Genomic DNA, 5,892 nt, shown 5'->3' with positions numbered 1-5,892 from the left:
TGGAGATGCTCCATCTTCTGAATCTCTGCTTTTCTACTGTCTTCTTCATCAAACACGCAAGGCTCCTTCCATGCCAAGCTGTATGTAGGGTTTCACCGTTGTCAATGGCTACCTCCCATCCTCTCAGTGGAAATGTTCAACGCACCCTGTCATGGCACGGCTATCCATCTGTCGGTTCTCAATCAAGCCGGAATAGAATCCAATGATTCTTTTGCGTCTGTCACTAACGCCCCGCCCTCAGGAGTTTGAAGCTCGTCACAGTCATTCAATCATTGAATCCTACTCAGAATACCACAGACAAGGTTTAGACCTTCCGGATTCTCTTGAATGCCGCCATCAATTCTAGCTTATACCACGAAGATTCTGATTAAAGAATCCAAGAGATATCTACTCAATCTAAAGTAGAACGGAGGTGGTTGTCAGGCACGCGTTCATAGTTGAGAATATGATGAGTGTCACGGGTCATCATATTCATCCGGGTTAAGAACAAGTGATATCTTAGAACGGAAGCAAGCATGATTGAATAAGAAACAGTAGTAATTGCATTAATCCATCAAGACACAGCAGAGCTCCTCACCCCCAACCATGGGGTTTAGAGACTCATGCTGTAAGAAGTACACAAAGAAACGTGTAAAGTGTCAGAGGTACAGATACAATGTCAAAGATCCTATTAATAGTGAACTAGTAACCTAGGGTATACAGAAATGAGTAAATGACGTAAAAATCCACTTCTGGGTCCACTTAGTGCGTGCTTGGGCTGAGCATTGAAGCTTTCATGTGTAGAGACCTTTTTCTGGAGTTAAACGCCAGCTTTCATGCCAGTTTGGGCGTTTAACTCCAATTTTTATGCCAGTTCCAGCGTTAAACGCTGGAAATTCTGAGGCTGATTTGCAACGCCGGTTTGGGCCATCAAATCTCGGGCAAAGTATGGACTATTATACATTGCTGGAAAGCCCAGGATGTCTACTTTCCAACGCCGTTGAGAGCGCGTCAATTGGGCTTCTGTAGCTCCAGAAAATCCACTTTGAGGGCAGGGAGGTCAGAATCCAACAGCATCTGCAGTCCTTTTCAGTCTCTGAATCAGATTTTTGCTCAGGACCCTCAATTTCAGCCAGAAAATACCTGAAATCACAGAAAAACACACAAACTCATAGTAAAGTCCAGAATGGTGAATTTTAACTAAAAACTAATAAAAATATACTAAAAACTAACTAGATCATACTAAAAACACACTAAAAATAATGCCAAAAAGCATATAAATTATCCGCTCATCAGTCATCACGCCCAACAATCGCGAGTTTGAAGCTCGTCACAGTCATTCAATCCCTGAATCCTACTCGGAATACCACAGACAAGGTTTAGACTTTCCGGATTCTCATGAATGCCGCCATCAATTCTAGCTTATACCACAAAGATTCTAATTAAGGAATCTAAGAGATATGCGTTTGGTCTAAGGTAGAACGGAAGTGGTTGTCAGTCACGCGTTCATAGGTGAGAATGATGATGAGTGTCATGGATCATCACATTCGTCATGGTGAAGTGCAACGAATATCTTAGAACAGGAATAAACTGAATTGAATAGAAAATAGTAGTAATTGCATTAAAACTCGAGGTACAGCAGAGCTCCACACCCTTAATCTCTGGTGTGTAGAAACTCCACCGTTGAAAATACATAAGTGATGGTGGTCCAGGAATGGCCGAATGGCCAGCCCCCAAAACGTGATCACAGGATCAAAAATACAATCCAGGATGTCTAATATAATAATAAAATGTCCTATTTATACTAGACTAGCTACTAGGGTTTATAGAAGTAAGTAATTGATGCAGAAATCCACTTCCGGGGCCCACTTGGTGTGTGCTTGGGCTGAGCTTGAGCTTTACACATGCAGAGGCTTCTTTTGGAGTTGAACACCAAGTTGTAACGTGTTTTTGGCATTCGACTCTGGTTCGTGACGTGTTTCTGGCGTTTGACTCCAGAATGCAACATGGAACTGGAGTTGAGCGCCAGTTTACGTCATCTAATCTTGAATAAAGTATGGACTATTATATATTGTTGGAAAGCTCTAGATGTCTACTTTCCAACGCCATTGAGAGAACGCCATTTGAAGTTCTATAGCTCTAGAAAATTTATTTTGAGTGCAGGGAGGTCAGAATCCAACAGCATCAGCAGTCCTTTGTCAGCCTTTTATCAGAGTTTTGCTCAGGTCCCTCAATTTCAGCCAGAAATTACCTGAAATCATAGAAAAACACACAAACTCATAGTAAAGTCCAGAAATGTGAATTTAGCAAAAAAACTAATGAAAACATCCCTAAAAGTAGCTAGATCCTACTAAAAACTACTTAAAAACAATGCTAAAAAGCGTATAAATTATCTGTTCATCACAACACCAAACTTAAATTGTTGCTCCCCAAGCAACTAAAAATCAATTAGGATAAAAAGAAGAGAATATACTATAAATCCCAAAATATCCATGAATATTAGTTCTAATTAGATGAGTGGGACTTGTAACTTTTTGCTTCTGAATAGTTTTGGCATCTCACTTTATCCATTGAAGTTTAGAATGATTGGCATCTATAGGAACTTAGAATTTCAGATAGTCTTATTGATTCTCTTAGTTAAGTATGTTGATTCTTGAACACAGCTACTTTTATGAGTCTTGGCCGTGGCCCTAAGCATTTTGTTTTCCAGTATTACCACCGGATACATAAATGCCACAGACATATGACTGGGTGAACCTTTTCAGATTGTGACTCAGCTTTGCTAAAATCCCCAGTTAGAGGTGTCCAAAGCTCTTAAGCACACTCTCTTTGGATCACGACTTTAACCACTCAGTCTCAAGCTTTTCACTTGGACCTACATGCCACAAGCACATGGTTAGGGATAGCTTGATTTAGCCGCTTAGGCCTGGATTTTTTTTCTTTGGGCCCTCCTATCCATTGATGCTCAAAGCCTTGGATCTTTTTTACCCTTGCCTTTTGGTTTTAAGGGCTATTGGCTTTTTCTGCTTGCTTTTTCTTTTTCTTTCTATTATTTTTTTTGCCAATTTTTTTTCGCAAGCTTTTGCTATTCACTGCTTTTTCTTGCTTCAAGAATCAATTTCATAATTTTTCAGATTATCAATAGCATTTCTCTTTGTTCATCATTCTTTCAAGAGCAAACAATTTTAACATTCATAAACAACAAGATAAAAAATATGCACTGTTCAAGCATTCATTCAGAAAACAAAAAGTATTGTCACCACATCAATATAATTAAACTAAATTCAAGGATAAATTCGAAACTCATGTACTTCTTGTTCTCTTGTATTAAAAACATGTTTCATTTAAGAAAGGTGAAGGATTCATGGAATTATTCATAGCTTTAAGACATAGTTACTACATACTAATGATCATGTAATAAAGACACAAACATAGATAACATAAAGCTAAAAATTGAAAAACAGAGAAATAAGAACAAAGAATGAGTCCACCTTAGTGATGGTGGCGCTTTCTTCTTGAAGAACCAATGATGTCCTTGAGCTCTTCTATATCTCTTTCTTGCCTTTGTTGCTCCTTCCTCATTGCTCTTTGATCTTCTCTAATTTCATGGAGAATGATGGAGTGTTCTTGATGTTCCACCCTTAATTGATCCATATTGTAACTCAAGTCTTCTAGAGAAGTGTTGAGTTATTCCCAATAGTTGTTTGGCAGAAAGTGCATCCCTTGAGGCATCTCCGGGATTCCTTGGTGATGAGCTTCCTCATGCGTCTCTTGGGATCCATGAGTGGGCTCTCTTGTTTGCTCCATCCTCTTCTTAGTGATGGGCTTGTCCTCTTCAATGAAGATGTCTCCTTCTATGATAACTACAGCTGAGTAGCATAGATGGCAAATAAGATGAGGAAAAGCTAGCCTTGCCAAGGTAGAGGGCTTTTCGGCTATTTGTAGAATTCAAGGGAGATGACTTCATGAACTTCTACTTCCTCTCCAATCATGATGCTATGGATCATGATGGCCTGATCCACATTAACTTCGGATCGGTTGCTAGTGGGGATGATGGAGCGTTGGATGAACTCCAACCATCCTCTAGCCACAGGCTTGAGGTCCAGTCTTCTTAATTGAACCGGCTTGCCTTTGGAGTCTCTTTTCCATTGAGCTCCTTCAACACATATGTCCATAAGGACTTGGTTTAACCTTTGATCAAAGTTGACTCTTCTTGTGTAGGGGCGTGCATCTCCTTGCATCATGGGCAAGTTAAACGCCAATCTCACATTTTTCGGACTAAAATCTAAGTATTTTCCCCGAACTATTGTAAGATAATTCTTTGGATTCGGGTTCACACTTTGATCATGGTTCCTAGTGATCCATGCATTGGTATAGAACTCTTGAACCATTAAGATTCTGACTTGTTGAATGGGGTTGGTCAGAACTTCCCAACTTCTTCTTTGGATCTCATGTCGGATCTCTGGATACTCATTTTTCTTGAGTTTAAAAGGGACCTCAGGGATCACCTTCTTCTTGGCCACAACATCATAGAAGTGGTATTGATGGGCTTTATAGATGAATCTCTCCATCTCCCATGACTCGAAGGTGGAAGCTTTTGTCTTCCCTTTCCTTTTTCTAGAGGTTTCTCCGGCCTTAGGTGCCATAGGTGGTTATGGAAAAACAAAAAAAAGCTTATGCTTTTACCACACCAAACTTAGAATATTGCTCGCCCTCGAGCAAAGAGAAGAAAGAATAGATGAAGAAGAAGAAAATATGGAGGAGAGGGAGAGAGGGTTGTGTTTCGGCCAAGGAGGAGAAGAGAGGGGTGTGTTGTGTAAAAATGAAGAAGAATGGAGGGGTTTATATAGTGGAGGGAGAGGGAGTAGGTTTGGCTATTTAGGGTGGGTTTGGGTGGGAAAGAGATTTTGAATTTTGAAGGTAGGTGGGGTTTTTGGGGAAGAGTGGAAGGATGTGAGTGGTGAAGAGGTGATGGGGAAGAGAGATTGAGGTGATTTGGTGAAGGGTTTTGGGGAAGAGTGTTATTGGATTATGTGAAGAAGAGAGAAGGTGAGTTGAGGTAGGTAGGGATCCTGTGGGGTCCACAGATCTTGAGATGATACTGTGGGGTCCACAGATCCTGAGGTGTCAAGGATTTACATCCTTGCACCAATGAGGCGTGTAAAATGCCCTTTTCATGCAATCCTGGCGTTCAACGCCAGATTGATGCTTGTTTCTGGCGTTGAACGCCAGCTTCATGCTTCTTTTGGGCGTTCAACGCCCATTTGCAGCATGTTTCTGGCGTTGAACGCCAGTTCCATGCTTGTTTCTGGCGTTTAGCGCCAACTCTCCTCAGGGTGTATTCCTGGCATTTAAACGCCAGGATGTTGCTTGTTTCTGGCATTCAACGCCAGATCCATGCTCTGTTCTGGCGTTGAACGCCAGCCAGATGCTCCTTACTGGCGTTTAAACGTCAGTAAGCCCTTCCTCCAAGGTATGCTGTTTTTTCTGCTGTTTTTGATTTTGTTTTTAATTTTTGTATTTGTTTTGTGACTCCACATGATCATGAACCTAAGAAAACATAAAAGAACAATAAAATAAAAATAAAATTAGTTAAATAAAAAATTGGGTTGCCTCCCAATAAGCGCTCCTTTAATGTCACTAGCTTGACAGTGGGCTCTCATGGAGCCTCAAAGGTGATCAGGTCAATGTTGTAGACTCCCAACACCAAACTTAGAGTTTGAATGTGGGGATTCAACACCAAACTTAGAGTTTGGCTTTGGCCTCCCAACACCAAACTTAGAGTTTGATTGTGGGGGCTCTGTTTGACTCTGTACCGAGAGAAGCTTTGCATGCTTCCTCTCCATTGTTAAAGAAGAACACCCTTGGGTCTTGATGAGCGGATAATTTGTACGCTTTTTGGCATTGTTTTTA

The sequence above is a fragment of the Arachis stenosperma genome, chromosome 7 (assembly GCF_014773155.1).
Source record: "Arachis stenosperma cultivar V10309 chromosome 7, arast.V10309.gnm1.PFL2, whole genome shotgun sequence".
NCBI classification, from domain to species: domain Eukaryota; kingdom Viridiplantae; phylum Streptophyta; class Magnoliopsida; order Fabales; family Fabaceae; genus Arachis; species Arachis stenosperma.
Note: the sequence above shows the minus strand (reverse complement) of the source record.